The 16,650-nt window shown below is 36.8% G+C and overlaps 1 protein-coding gene across 2 annotated transcripts in view; it reads right to left on the bottom strand.

Annotated features, from left to right (window-relative positions):
• EPHA6 (EPH receptor A6) overlaps positions 1–16,650 on the bottom strand; it is an 848,766-nt gene that overhangs the window by 265,011 nt on the left and 567,105 nt on the right. The window lies entirely within an intron of this gene.

Below are 16,650 nucleotides of genomic sequence, written 5' to 3'. Positions count from 1 at the left end.
GTGATCACTTCTCTATTCTCTGGCTGCTGCCAGAAATCTCGGAGGCAGAGATGGTGCACACAGGCATCTCTAGTAATAATTATCAAAACAAGACTTTGTTCCTTCATGTTTTTATGGATCTAATTTTCTACTTCTAGTTCTAAGTTATGAAACATTTTGTACATGTGTCTTAAACTGCCTGGAATGTTTTTAGGGAGAAGAGAATTGCAAGTGAAAGAATCAACAATCCTCTGTTTAGTTAATCAAGCTTTCTGAGAAAGCATCCCCATAAAAATTAAGGGCAATTTAGATACGTTAGCATATATGTGGGAAAAGCATTCAGCAAGCATTCAGTTTTCTCCCTAAAACATGAAATGTGACTATAACTATAATTCTCTCTTAACTCTAATAATTGATACTAATGATTTAGATTAGTTATATATATGCTTGGGTGTGTTCTGTTAAACAATATTCTTGATTGAGTAATTCTAGATGATTAACAAAAGGTGTAACAGAGGTCACTTCTATCCCCTTTAAAACACATGAGAAGAATTTCTAAATTCCATATACTTACTAGATTGACTGATTCATGTGTTAAGTACTTTTTCCCCCCTGGCAATGGAGGTGCTCATATAAAAACTCAAGTGAGTTTTTCTTTTTTTCTTTTTTTTCCGGTACGCGGGCCTCTCACTGTTGTGGCCTCTCCCGCTGCGGAGCACAGGCTCTGGACACGCAGGCTCAGCGGCCATGGCTCACGGGCCCAGCTGCTCCACTGCATGTGGGATCTTCCCGGACCGGGGCACGAACCCGCATCCCCTGCATCGGCAGGCGGACTCTCAACCACTGCGCCACCAGGGAAGCTCTTTCGTTTTTTTTAAAATGTAAGTCTTTTAAAAAAATGTTTTTCATTCTTTTATTTATTATTTATGCATTCCCCTGCATCGGCAGGCGGACTCTCAACCACTGCACCACCAGGGAAGCTCTTTCTTTTTTTTTTAAATGTAAGTCTTTTTAAAAAATGTTTTTCGTTCTTTTATTTATTTATTATTTATGTATTTATTTTTGGCTGCGTTGGGTCTTCGTTGCTGCGCTCAGGCTTTCTCTAGTTGCGGCAAGCGGGGGCTACTCTTCGTTGTGGTGCGCGGGTTTCTCATTGCGGTGGCTTCTCTTGTTACAGAGCACGGACTTCAGGTGCGCAGGCTTCAGCAGTTGCGGCATACAGGCTTAGCTGTTCTGCAGCATGTGGGATCTTCCCGGACCAGGGCTCGAACCCATGTCCCCGGCGTTGGCAGGCGGATTCTTAACCACTGCACCACCAGGGAAGCCCAAGTGAGTTTTTCTACACCACTTCTCTTCTGAAGATTGACAGAAAGTATTCTTCTCATTGCTTTTATTTTACATACTGAGTTTTGGCATTCTTCACCTGTCCTAATCCCCCAATTTCCACAGTATAAGCTATTGGAAGTCTGAAGCTAAGGTTGCATATGAGACTCCCTCAAATATCTTCCCAGTCATGGACTAAGTAAGATGCCCCTTCTCTCCTTATGTATGCAAGTTCTAAGGACTTAGAGGTCTCTGGATGTCACAGATCAATGCAAAGATAGTATTACCCTATCAACTTCCTATTTACTCACTTGTGGCTTTCATTTTCTGTAAATACTAAAGTATTTATCTTAAGCAGTAAGAACACTGGGGAAAATGGTGACAGAGACAGTTTCACGTGAAGTTTGTTTTTTAAATAAAAACTTGTTAAATTTATATTGCCCGCTTCTATTAATAATCTCAAGGGTAGGGTAGAGTCTAATCATGAATGATATATTTTTATAATCCATAAAACTATTGCTGAATTCAAGTAAATAGCAAATGTAAAGGTACATAACTTAAAAGAAAATCACCATGAGTGTTAACTGGGTATCTTAACTGCATGTTTATGTTTAATACAATTTGAAATCTATCAGCACAGTGGACAGTTAAGAAGAGAGAGGGAAAATGACAAAAATACAGCTAGCTAGCTATAAAAAGATGCAGCTCCTAAGACAGATAAATACAAACAGTGAGAAGTGGGTCTCTAATGGACAGAAATTAGCTGTCAACAATTTAGAAGGATTCAAAAGGCATTTTGAGTTGCAGTACAGAAAATGACAGAAGAAAGAATGTGCTAAGGGCAGTTAGATAACCCTAAGGCTCCTTGGTATGTTTCCACTTGGTGCTCTGTCTGCCAGGCAACACAGGTTTATTTGGAAAAGAATGGAGTATCCCTCTTTCCAGTCATTATGCAAGTAAAAATGTGATTTTATAAAAGTTCAAAAATTCTCAAACCTGCATCTATTCCATAATTTGAAAAAGTAAAATCCTTCCTCAAATAGGATATTCTATGCTTATTACTTATAGAAGTAATAGCATAACTAATACCTATTCTGAGTCAAAATATAGTTTTCAGTATAAAGATAAATGTGATTTTCTGTGGGTTGCTTATTCTTTTGCAAGGAAATCAGTTATTTATTTAATTTTAAATTTTTATACTGGGGTAGGTGGCTATGGGTACATAAATCATGTCATTTCTACTTGAAAACTGAAGAGGATTCCACAGAGGGTAACCTAAGGGAGGTTTCTTGCCAGAATTACATTCTTTTTATTCCTTCTTAATTTTTTTTCTTTTTTTTTTTTTTTTTTGGAGATGAGTGGCAGCTGATTCACAGCACAGGCTCATTCAAAAATTCATATTGGATTCAGTGAAGGAGTCCCCTTCAGAGGAAGGGTAGTAATTATTATAATAACTAACACTTTTAAAGTGCTTATGTATGTAATCCACAGTTCTAAACACTTCACATGTATCAACCTATTTAATCTTCAAAACAATCATATGAGACAGTAGTATTATTAGCTTCACTTTATAATTGGAGAAACTATGACACAGAGAGGTTAAGTAACCTGTCCATGGTTATGCAGATAGAAGTGGCAGAACCAGATTTAAATACAGATAGTCTAGTTCTAGAGTTTGACCTAACCATTATGCTATACTGTCTGTTGGCGTTAAGACTTTTTGTAATTTAAGTATTTAAAAGAAAGGTGGCCCAACCCATAAATAATTTGATTACCATTGGAACAGGAGAAACAGTGGTTCTGGGTCCACAAGATAATGTTGTTGGAATGGAACTGATGGAGGCTCCCTGACTTGCCTCCTATGCTGCCTAAGATCCGGTATCTCACAAGTTCAAGTGTGGAGCTTCCTTGGCTGAATCCAGTTCTTCAGTGCGTAACTCCTGGAAAGTCAGCTCATCTTGGGGAATCTCACTCATGCTTATATGTCACCTATAAAAATTAAACAAAAGCTAACACTAAGACTAGCCAACTAGTCTCAAGGGTTAGTTAATGGGCATGAAAAATAAATGTCAGAGGGAGAAATCAGAGAATGACTTGATTGCCATTGTAAAATGTCTACATGCAAGAAGATAATAAAGAATAATGTTTTGTTTCATTTTTTGAATGAATTAATTTTCTTTTTTTTTTTTTTTGGCTGCACTGTGTGGCACATGGAACTTCCCTGACCAGGGATCGAACCCATGCTCCCCCTGCAGTGGAAGTGTGGAGTCTTCATCGCTGGACCACCAGGGAAGTCCTTGTTTTGTTTTTTAAATACAGTTTTGAATTTGCTAGAATGGAATGTTAGAGTTGAAAATTAATACCAATAAAATCAGTATTAATAACCAATACTTACTGAGCTCTAACCACATGAGTGCTGGATAGTCTGCTAAGCACACACACTGAGTCACTGCATACTCAGAACAACACTAGAAAGTAGGTGGTATTTTCTCCATTTTCCAGATGTAGAAACTGAGGCACAGGGAGGTTAACTGACTTGCCCAAGGTCTGATATCTAGAAAGTGATAAAGATCTAAGTCCAGGGTTCAATACAAAGCTTGAGCTCTTTTTAAAAAAATTGATTAATTAAAAAAATTTTAAAAAAATTTTGGCCGTGCCCCGTGGCTTGTGGAACTTTAGTTCCCTGACCAGGGATTGAACCTGGGCCCTCAGCAGTGAGTGTGGGGAAAAGCTTAAGCGTTTAACCAAAATTCTTCTCTACTGCTTCTTTAGTTGTCTATTTGTGAAATAGCTGCCAAATTGAATTGCTCGAATCAGTTGCTATCATAAAAAATTTCCTTGTTCTTTATGCTTTCCTTTATGCTTGTTCTTTATATCTCTCTTCTTCAAGACCAAGGGCAAGGCCCTTCTCTATGAAGGATTATAAATTTTATTTATTTCTGGCTACGTTGGGTCTTCGTTGCTGTGCACAAGCTCTCTTTAGTTGCGGTGAACTGGGGTTACTCTTCGTTGTGGTGCGCGGGCTTCTCATTGCGGTGGCTTCTCCTGTTGCAGAGAGCAGGCTCTAGGCGCGCGGGCTTCAGTAGTGGTGGCTCACAGGCTCAGCAGCTGTGGCGCACGGGATTTATTTGCTTTGCAGCAGGTGGGATCTTCCCGGACCAGGGATCGAACCCGTGTCCCCTGCACTGGCAGGCGGATTCTTAACCACTGAGCCACCAGGGGAGTCCCCCAAATTAGGATTATAGTGAGAGTTAACATTTCACAACCACAGGAGGAGGGAGGCACTCCCTAACCTCCCCTCAGCTTTACTTTCCTTCAGAGCACTTATCATCTGTCTTAGATGGAGTTTCCTGGGATGCAGACTCTGCAGTGGGGCTCTGCATGCTATAGGTTTACTGAAGAGTGACCTCAGTACGGACACATGGGGCAGTGAGGGAAGCAGAAATGGGAAAATGGAGTAGCTGAACTGCAATGTGGTGGCTACAAACACCTCAGCCGACCTCAGGGAGTTCTGGAGCCGACTTGGCCCTTCACAGTTGTCCTGAATTGAAGTGATGGGACTAATCTTTGTGCCTCTCATTGATCAGTCTTGAATTCTGGCTGCCCCTGGGGAGAGGAGATGTCTCTGGGGCATTCAACCTCTTTTGGACAGAGGCAATGTTGGGAAAGGAATTCAGCTGTGAGTCTTCAGCAAGCAGCGCTCCCATGAACTGAAGGGGTAAATGCCTGGGTCCTGAAGGGGAGATTGAGGCAACACACCTTAGATCTGCATCACCTGACATTCTAAATATCCTACTTATTGCCTGTTTATTGTCTCTCTCCTCTCTAGAATGTAAGCTGTGGAACAGCAGGGATCTCAGTCTGTTTCTGTTGTATCCCTAGCATGTAGAATAGTACTTAGTAAAGAATACAGAATGGGTTCTCACAGATACTTGCTGAATGAATCAGTGTACAAACAAATGAATACATTTCTAGTTTCCTGATGAGAAAACTAAAGCCCTCCTTAGGTACTAATACCTAGGGAGTAGCAGAGCTTAGATGCTGATCCAGACTGGTCTGGAGTGGAGAAATCCTCATAAGCCAAGATACCAAGTCCTATGTTGCCTACCTGAATGTATCATTTTCCTTTACCAATTAGAACAAACAACCAAGTAACCTAGCCTGGGACGAGTCAGTGACACATTTATGTGGCACATTAGTCTTGGCGTCTAACTTTGCTTTGCTAACATATCACCTTTACCTCTATGATATCTAGATTCATGAAGTTTCCCAGACAACTTAATTTCCACGACTTTTTCAATATCCAGGACTGACCAATTTTCGCTGAAGGTTTGGCATGGGGTGGCTCAGCTCCAGTTTTCTCAAGAGGCTCTGGTGAGCAGGTCATAATTCACTGTGTCTTGAAAGTCCAGAGACCAAATACGAATTGTCAAGGAGAAATATGCAGGCTTACACGCTGGCAGAGAGCAAGCATGTGTTAGAATTTAAATTGATAATTCCCAGCGTTCCAGCGCCTTCTGCAGGTGAATTCTTAAGGCTAAAATAGTCTCTGAGGAATTTGGAAGTTATGACAGCTATAGGTGTGACAATGAAAAAGATATTTGGAAGGATTTATTTTTAGTGTGGATAAAATGAAGGTGAGGAAATAATTAGATGTGTTAGCAATGGTTCCAGGAAAGTCCATTATGGAAAGCTTGCTCTGACTGCCTTGCCTGTCTCCAAAACTACAAGTAACTGGAAGAAAAATAAAAACTCAGGAAGGTTTTAGCTTCAGTAGCAAGGTAAGGGATGGCATGGTATGGCCCCTGCCTATGAATCCAGCCCCTTAGCCTGTATTTCCTGTACCAAGATTATCACCCCCATCATTCCTTACTCCTATCCTTGTACCCTCTGATGAAACTGCTGGCTCTCTAATTAGAGTGTGCATCAGAAATACTTGGAGTGCTTGTAAAAACAGAATGCTGGGTCCCACCCCTAGACCCCAGAGTTTCTGATTCAGGAAGTCTGAGGTGGGGTCTGAAAATTTGCATTTCTAACATGTTCCCAGGTGTTGCTGGATGCTTCTGGTGCAGGGTTCACATTTTGAGAACCACAGTCCTAGGCATATTGAAATTCTTTCAGTTATTAGAAAGTTCCATATTCTTTCATCTCTACCTGCACACACGAGAGACTCCCCAACCCTCTTATCCCACTCTCCATCCCGATCATTTTCACAGCCAAGTTTTATTTAACTTTAAAGTCTCCTTCAAGACGTTATTTATTTTTGGAAGCTTTCCTTGACACGTTTGTTTGGATTTTTCTCCTTGTGCCCCTCGAGGCATTGCATGTAACCTGTATTGTAATCTTGTGTAATTATCTGAACTTCTCAACTAACTTTTGTGAAAGTCAAGAACAAGTTTATTCTTTTCATCTTTGAGTCTCCAGTGCCTGCCTTTATATCTGGCCCTCATTAATATTTTTTGATTGAGTGAAGGAGTGAGGAAATAAATCGAACAGCTGAACATTCTTCTGCCTTCTTTAGCTCTTGCTGCTTCCTTTCAAGTGCCCTTCACTTTCTTTCTCATCATGTCAAATTTGGAACAAACTTTGTATCAGATTTAGAAATAAACCCATTTACTTCCAAGGATAACAGCTTATGCAACACTATTGAAAACATTGCCAATTTCATTCCTTCATCTCAGAATGAGAATAGGAAGTGTGTAAAAATGCATAATATATGTATATTATATATTCATATATAATATATGAATGTAAGTATATGTATAATGTATAGGTATACACATATATGTATATATAAATATACATATGTATGCTAACTTCATTAAGCCATACTGCAATGTCTATTGTTTACAGAAATGCTGAAACTGATTGTTGAAAAAAATCATTTAGTCTGCTCTTCTGTTTTGTATACAGCATATAGAACTATTTAATTAAAAAAATACCTATAGTGCAAGAGCATTTTTTAAAGGATGCTCTGTTTTCCAAAAGCTTAAGAGAATATGGATTCAGTTTGTTGTAAATCAGCTGTTTTATAACTGGCAGCAAGGTGGCCGCTCTCTGCTTCTTTGCCTGTTGCATAGTCGGTAATGCGCTCACGCATGTCTTGCTCAGGTTTGTACACACACAGCTAAATCTTTTAAACGGTTCCTACTATTATTTTGCCAAGAATTCTTATTACTCAATTTAAATTCACTGAACTACTGTTTCCCTTGAAAAAGTAAAGTGTAACGCAAATACTTAAGCTGCTTCTTGATTCTTCACACAGGCCTTGGTAGAGCTGGCTGGGTTTATTTTATAAACATCTGTCCATTCAGTATTGGGACTTCACAGTGAGATAAAGGCAAAAGCAGATAGATGCCTTGCAGGGTTAATACACATTTAAAAGATGTTACGTTAGATAATTTAAAATTATTTTTACTGCATACTGGTACCGTGGTAAGTACAATTCAAACTACGTTATATCTTTATGTTTTGACATCGGCAGATAGTATTTAGTGTTTATGTACTTTCCATAAAGTACTTTTCACCTGACTTGGACGTTTTGACAACTCTTTCATTCAACTCTCAAATTTTTTCAGCTCTGGAAACGATGGACTACCAGGTGGATAGAATTCAATCAGGAAACAGGAAATAGAGCTATGAAAGGAACCAAGGCCCTGTGCTGTGTCATCCTTGCAGTCCATGGCTTCTAAAGGACACTTTCATCCCAGCATCGTGTGTTTCTACCCTGCCTGTATGAACCACATCTATGTATTGCCACTGGGCATCACCCTACAGCTAGCTGGAACTACCCTAATGCATTCTAGAAGCAACGACTGAACATCACAATACTCCCGATGCTGTCCTGAGAATAGTAAATGGTCATGCAACAGATGAGGGTGAGAGGTCAACCATAACTAAGAAACATACGAGCAGTTCCAGATAGGCTCCACATGGTTATATTAAGAGATTAGGTTTATCCTTGCTTTGCCCTTTATGCTTTTCTAACAACTAAAATATGACATTAAAAAGCCACTTTACAGTAGAAGTCAATACAGCTGATTTGTGTAGTCTAAAGAATGGCTCTAAATCTTCAAGTATTACATAGAGAATATATTTTTCACTAAATTTGGAGCAATTTTAAATGTCTTAAGAACGTTTTTTGCTCCGTTAAAGAATTCAAGGTTGAAAAGTCAAATAGCTCGACAGAAAAATTCAGGCAATTTATATGATGGCTGATAGAAACAATCCATCTCATCTCAAATCAAGTCAAATTAAAATTAGACTTTGGGAATGACATAAATAAGGAACTCTGTTACAAGAACCTCTAGTGAGGTTAGTGGTGAGCTTCGTGAAGACAGGGAGCATATATTATTTATCTTGTTTGTTTTTTTTCTATTTGTCAGGTACATGCATAGCAATACATGAAGTAAAAAATGAATAAGAAATGGCTTCTGATCTCAAAAAAAATTCTAGTCAAGGGATGATGGCTTATATCCCAAAGAAATCATATTTTTCTGTATGTTGCTGCAGGTTATTGGCTTAAAATAAAACTATATTCTGTTTTAAGAAATAGATCCATTGCTGTTTGTTAGTTCCCTTTTAAATATGATCCAAATCGTAACACTGCACATTGATATACACATTTTACAACTTCGAAGTACCTGTTAACAGTGAATGATTTTCTTTCCAGCCAATTTAGCAAAGTTATAGTCTTTAATATTTTTCACATTAAGGCCTTCAATCTGTCCTATGGTACGTAAGCCCGGTCCCCATCATTTAAAATCTTTTTTGGATCCGTGCAAAACTGAAGCAAAATAATTTTGTCAGCGCAGGCTTCTTAAAAGGAGACTTCCATTTTCTATGCAAATAGTTACTTTTCATCAAGTCCCAGCACATTTAAGGTAATCAGACTAACTGCATTATTTTGCCCCTTTAGAATGGCATACTAGGTGTACCATGTGTGCATTAATCCATAAATCTACATTAAAACACATATAACCCTCGGAACTTGATGCATGATGATTTGTAAATAATTATAGTTTTCTGAAAATCAAACACATTTTATTCTAAGGAGGAATATAATTAGTTAAGGAAGAGTGGAGTATTGGAGGTAAGAATAAGAAATAATCATGTAGAAAATTAGAAGTAATGACCAACCTGAATAAGAAAAGTGAAAACACTGAACGGGTAGAAAGGGAACTCAGTCCTGGTTCCAAGCATGAAAAGAGTCTAATGCCATAATACCCTCATTTTAACACTTAATAGTGGTGAGGACCTGGTAAGTTAATAAACGTCTTTGTGTTTGTTTCCTAATCCATAAAATAGGCATGATAATAGCACCCCCTTCAAAGGTTGTAAGTATATTAGTAGCCATAAAGAATTAAATAGTGCTTGAAGCATAATTAGAACTCACTAAATATTATCTGTTTTTATAAAATATCAATGTTAGAAGTTACATTAAACTTCTATCACAACCTCCTAACCAAAGCAGGGATTTCCTTTATGACATGCTGAATAAGCATCCAGCTAGCTTCAGCAAAAAGTCTTACAAGAGGTCTTCATTGTATCATAAGGTAGGCCAATTTATATTCAGACAACCTAACTGCTAGAAAATTTTTCTTTCCTACTGATGCTTCTTTTTAGACAGCTATGGCTGCCAACATTGAAAGTGTGCTATTGATTGAAGATTATTTCAAATTAAAGTCTTATATACTGGAATTCATCCTCCTCTGGGTAGACTCATAAATATGAAATCTGCCTCCTTCTTGATTAATTAACTTTTTTATTACTCCACCAGGGTCAGCTGGTCCTCTTTCTGCTTATGCTTCACCATTAATAATCATCCCCAAATTTCTGGCTGCTGTTATTAATGATGTAGCTAATTTCATCCTTGATAATTAAAACAGTACAGATTGGGTTTCAACCAATAGACTGGATCAAACATATAGAGATTTTTTTTAAAAAGGTGTGTAAGGACGGATATCTATTTAACAACAAAGAAGTCATTTTATTCTACCTCAAGTACCCCCAAATTTTAGAATTAACAATTAATTTGTAATTAAAATTGCATATGTCATGTTTTTACATGACTCAAATCAGTTACAGCTTGTTACCCAAAATATAGCAAGCAATATTGCTTACCTGTGGCAAATAAAATATTTGATTCTTTCTTTTTCGACTGGTAGGCAATATGCTATTCTTCCATATTTTGAAATTACACATTCTTCATTTATATAATTAAATGTGTATTGGAAACTACGTATAAGACATTTTATGAGACACAAAGAAACACAGGTGACAGTTCGTGACCTCAAAGTGCTAGAAACTTAGTAAAGAAGTAAGCCCTCACACAATAAAATATTACAGAAAGTCTGAGGAAAGAGTGATTACTTCTCACTGGATTGATCAAAAACACTTCAGGAGGTGTAGCATGTGAGCCAGACTGACTATTTGTAATGTGATAGGTTTCTGAATATGCCAGCTGGAAGTCACAGACACAACTTAGATAGGACAAAGATTCAGAAAATTTCATGCATGAGCATTTATACATTTTCTCAGGGTATATGTTAACTAGAGGAAAATAGAACAGAAACGATGTCAATTTGGTTTAGATTGGAGGAAGACTTGAATATTTGTTGAGAAACTCACATTTTATTCAGTAGAAAATACCCAACGATTTGGAGTTTTTAAGTGTAGAAAGTTGAGTATAGAAAAATTAGTCAAATGAGGGCATGAAAAATAGACTAAGGAAGAAGAAATTAGAGACACGATCTTGCACCTTAATTTTCAGGATCATTTCCACACATAAATTGTTAAAACTAATCAAACTGCTTAAATATGAAACCATACTAAAAATAGCTAAAATTTATGGGTGTTTTTAAAATAACTGATTAAATTTATTCATTTGTATCAACATAACACTTTTTGTATAAATGTGTAAGATGTGGCATAAGATTCTAATTTGAAACACTTGCCATGATTCAGTAATTTATACTTTGGTTAGTTAATCATAATGACTTTTATGTGGTTATTTAAGTGATATAAATCTAGTCCATCATTACTACTTTTGGTAAATAATGGTATATTTTAAAATGTTGACAGATGTGGCTTTGGTGCTACAGAAGTGCTTCATGTAACTTACAGGTAAAAACCTAAATTTACGTATTATTAAAATTTAAGGTGTAATTAATCTTTTCAGGGAAAAGGAATGCATTGCTTATATGCTGGCTGTGTATTAACTTTACTGGATCATTTGGATAACCATTAAGGCAATGGAAGAGATAAATTACGTGTAAAATTCCAGTTTTCTTTTAAAAATTGGCTTTAAGCTATGGATTCTCCTACCTTTTGATAGCTTCACAAACTGTTTTACAGTATATAAGTAAAATGTTTAAGTTGACTGCAATCTAGCAGGATATATTTTATTTTGGTTTAAAAAATGAACCCATAAAAGTATTTTTTGTTTCTGTAAATTACATTTGAATATTAGATAAATCTTCGTTGTGTTTTAAATAAAAACAAATGTTTGACTGCTTTATCATTAAATTATTTCTTTTTAACAATGTACATGTAATTTTAACAGATGATTGTTAAAATTGAATCAAATATGGTTTTTCAAGCAATTTGTAAGGATATGGATAACATTATTGGTTATGTAGATAACTTTTCAATTTTAATTCTCATCTTTTTCTTCGTTGAAAAGAAGCACATTTTCTCCAGAAAATAAGCTTAGAAATAAGAACAAATATGAGGCAGATGAAATTTTCTGTTGTTTCATTCATATAAGCCAAAAAGGCCTGTACTTGACAGTGTGTATGTGTGCATGCACGCCAGTGTGTGTGCGTGTGTGTGTTTGATACTTTGGGGCATGATATGGATTTTATACTAATTTTGAGAAAATTCTTATATTTGAGAGCTTCTAACACCTATCTATTGTTCACCTATCTTTCAAGAAGATCCACATAGAATATTTATATATTCTTACTTTCTTACTACTTATTCTGTAGTTTATTGTAATTTTGTTAACTCTATTCCAAAAAGATGGGGGGATCAATTACAGTACATAATAAAAAGGCCTGTACACAATAGCAGTTCAATAAATGCTGTTAGTGAACATAATATTTAGCTATACACTGTTAGTCCTAAGAGAGATTAGGCAGACATATGAAATGTCCGTATTGAAACACAAAAAGAAAGTGTTTTGTGACTATATATGAGTGACTTTCTACCTACTTATCTATAGATCTATCAGTCAATTCTCTCTCCCTTGTTCTCTCTCTCTCTTCCTATATAGCATAGGGAATGAGGTTGTTCTATAGACTTAGGAAAAGAGGATCCCAATAGCTATAGTTCAAATAGGCTCTTTTTATAGTGCTAACAGTAATAGTACTCTTTAAACTTGCTGGCCAGTTTCCATTAGCATATTCTGACTCTGGAAAAAAATCCAACCTCTGGCCTAAAAACAGAGCAAGAGGAGTCACGGTGATACCTCCTCAGAACGGGAGAAAATATTTGCAAATGAAGCAACTGACAAAGGATTAATCTCCAAAATATACAAGCAGCTCATGCAGCTCAATATCAAAAAACAAAACAAACAACCCAATCCAAAAATGGGCGGAAGAACTAAATAGACAGTTCTCCAAAGAAGACATACAGACTGCTAACAAACACAAGAAAGGATGCTCAACATCACTAATCATTAGAGAAATGCAAATCAAAACCACAATGAGGTATCACCTCACACTGGTCAGAATGGCCATCATCAAAAAATCTACGAACAATATGCTGGAGAGGTTGTGGAAAAGGGAACCCTCTTGCACTGTTGGTGAGAAGGTAAACTGATACAGCCACTATGGAGAACAGTATGGAGGTTCCTTAAAAAACTAAAAATAGCACTACCATATGACCCAGCAATCCCACTACTGGGCATATACCCTGAGAAAACCATAATTCAAAAAGAATCATGTACCACAATGTTCATTGCAGCTCTGTTTACAATAGCCGGGACATGGAACCAACCTAAATGTCCATCAACAGATGAATGGATAAAGAAGATGTGGCACATATATACAATGGAATATTACTCAACCATAAAAAGAAACGAAATTGAGTTATTTGTAGTGAGGTGGATGGACCTAGTGTCCATCTTACTTCAGTTTACAGAGTGAAGTAAGTCAGAAAGAGAAAAACAAATACTGTGTGCTAACACATATACATGGAATCTAAAAAAAAATGGTTCTGATGAACCCAGGGGCAGGACAGGAATAAAGACGCAGACCTACTAGAGAATGGACTTGAGGACCGGGGATGTGGGAGGGTAAGCTGGGACGAAATGAGAGAGTAGCACTGACATATATACACTACCAAACGTAAGGTAGATAGCTAGTGGGAAGAAGCTGCATAGCACAGGGAGATCAGCTCAGTGCTTTGTGACCACCTAGAGGGGTGGGATAGGGAGGGTGGGAGGGCTGCGCAAGAGGGAGGGGATATGGGGATATATGCATATATATAGCTGATTCACTTTGTTATACAGCAGCAAGTAACACAACATTGTAAAGCAATTATACTCTAGTAAAGATGTTAAAAAATAAATGAAGCCACTATGTTTGTAGAGTACAAGTAATCAGTTAAGAACATTATAATTTTGATAAAGAATTGTTTCATATTTTATATTATTGTCTCATTGGTTGTTAGCAAACTAAAAGTTGAACAAAGTAAAATAGGTATGGCTAAAGGGAATGACATTGTAAACTACTTTGTTTTGCTTGTTTTAAAAAATTTGAACTAGACCGTCAAATGAGAGAGTACCTAATTTCACCTTCCCACTTCACACCCCATCTCTATGCATTATAAAGTCAGTTAATTAAATAATACACAAGAGAGACCTTAATAAGAAAGTTGACATTACAATAATTCAGACAGTACTTGAAAAACAAAAGCTATAAAAATTTAAAGATGCGCTAGGAGGGTATGTAGAGAAAAAGACTGATGTTGTCAGTTTGGATTCATATCATTATATTCCTGAATTTATAGTAAACCTATGCATATCTTACTATGACATTATTCATTGAAATTCTCTCCTGGATATAAACAGCATGCTTTGAAAATGCAATTTAAAGTTAACCAGATAAAAAATGATCCTTTAAATGATTTTTCCTCAGGCTGTAAATTGACTTGGGAGCCACTCTATGCACCCAAATTCCAGGTTTACACAAACATATTTTTCAAACTCTTCTCAAACGCTGTTGTCTCTTCAACAGTGTTATAAAAGTCACTTTCATGACATTTATAAATCAGTAATTCAGAATATGGTTTTTGCTGTCTGCTGCTGCTGTCAGGTGCTTCTAGGGTTCTAATCCTGCACCTCCACTCATTGGTTATCAGATTTTGGTAAAGCTACTTAAGTTTCTAAAAAGAGTTATAATCTTAGCAGAATTAAAAAGATAATTTGTGAAAACTGCTCAGCAGACAGTCTTGCACATGTTACTCGTCATGTTACTCCCTAATTAAAATCCTCCCATGAATCTTCAATATCTTCATAAAGCGCAATAAGCTTAACATGGCCCAAAGAGCAACATCGTCTTGTTCTTGGCCCCTGTATATAATTCTCTGCTTTTAGCTCCCACCATTTAATTTTTCATGTCTCCTCACTGTAGTCACACCAAATAGTTGGCTCTTCTTTAAATTTTTCATGCTGTTTCAGGTCTCAGCGCTTTTGCTATTCCTTTATCACCCTTCTTTAAAGAATGAGCCACTGCATCTCATCCTCCAGACCTTCATGATCTATTCATGCTGAATTAGGGCAGCTTCTCTATGCTCTCATAGCACTCTTTGCATATCTGTCTGGTAGTACATGTCATTCAACCTTGTATTTTTTAATTGAAACTTTCATTTTCCTCCCACAAATCTAGACTATAAATTATGCAAAGGCAGAGGTTGCAGGTCTTATTACTTTTTTATCCCCAGAGACTCACGCAGAGTATGGCACATATTAACTGTCCTATATATTTTTCATTGAATGAATCAATATAATACTGGGTCATTGTAAGTATGGGACCTTTCTGCTAAGGAGTTTCAAAGTACTTATCTTTTACATAACATCTGAAAGAATTTTAGTCCTGAAAGTACAATAAGTTGAAATTTAGAGTTAAAACCAAATACAATATAGATCAGAACTTATGTTTTCTTGTTAGACTAGATTGCTTTGTCTAAAAGTCCCAGACAAACATAAATGAATTGTCTAGATTTAGACCTATGAGTTTGAGAGTACATTTATGACTTGATGATATAATACTCAAAAATGTCATACTTTTAAAAAGTTAGGTGAATTCCTTCATCTGTGAAATAAGACACAATAAACACACCCTGGACAAGACAATGATGTGACTCTTCCCTGGACCAAACTTTCCTTGCATTGTGTCCTTGGCTTTGCACCTAGGTTAAGTCTTGACATGTGAGCAGGGAAGAAAGCAGTCAATAGGACATAGCAGGGACATTTTTTTGAATATTTTATATTGCTTTTGATTATGGAGTTTTGTGATAACTACACTCCCAATAATTTCATCTCTAGCTTGAAAAGTCAATAGTCTTCAGTGGGGTTACAAATGACTATCACAGATATTAAACATCCAGGTTATAAGTATTCTTTTTATTCCTTTGTTCACTTTCCCTCCTTAAGCTGTATTCCTTCTTAATTAATATGTCAGTGCTTTTCCACTTTTTAGTTAGATATAGTTGTAACGAAAAAGTTCTTATGGATCAATGCTGTTCATTAACCTAAAAACAACAACAAAACACTCCTTCTGTCATATAGTTAGAAACTCACATAGCTTCACTTTCAGGGAGTGATAAACTGGGGGAATTGTGGCTTAATCAGTGGTATTACCATTAGCATTTTATAATTCCAATGGAAGGACTTGGCAGGATGGTAGAGTACTGGCCTTGGAAGAAGATAGCCCTTAGCTTCAAATTTTAGCTTAGCTTTCTTACCAGCTGCATGAATCTGACAAGTTGCTCAATTTCCCTAGGCTTCTGATTTCTCATAAGTAAAATTAGGAAAATAATACTGGTCTCATTGGATGTTGAAACGTTTAAAAGAGACAACACATGTAAAATACTGCACATCATTTTTGGCACCTGTGAGAATAGGCTCAATAAATGCTAGACATTATTATTGTTATTCATAAATAATTTTTAAAATAAAGTTGCTATTCTTGAATTCTTATGCAAATACAGGTATTTTAACATCTTAGCGAGCGGCACGTGGGATCTTCCCGGACCGGGGCACGAACCCGTGTCCCTTGCATCGGCAGGCGGACTCTCAACCACTGCGCCACCAGGGAAGCCCCAGAATTTTATTATAATTAG

Source organism: Neophocaena asiaeorientalis, unplaced genomic scaffold (assembly GCF_003031525.2).
Source record: "Neophocaena asiaeorientalis asiaeorientalis breed wild unplaced genomic scaffold, Neophocaena_asiaeorientalis_V1.1 scaffold197, whole genome shotgun sequence".
NCBI lineage: Eukaryota > Metazoa > Chordata > Mammalia > Artiodactyla > Phocoenidae > Neophocaena > Neophocaena asiaeorientalis.
This window is presented reverse-complemented; position numbering and strand designations above follow the sequence as displayed.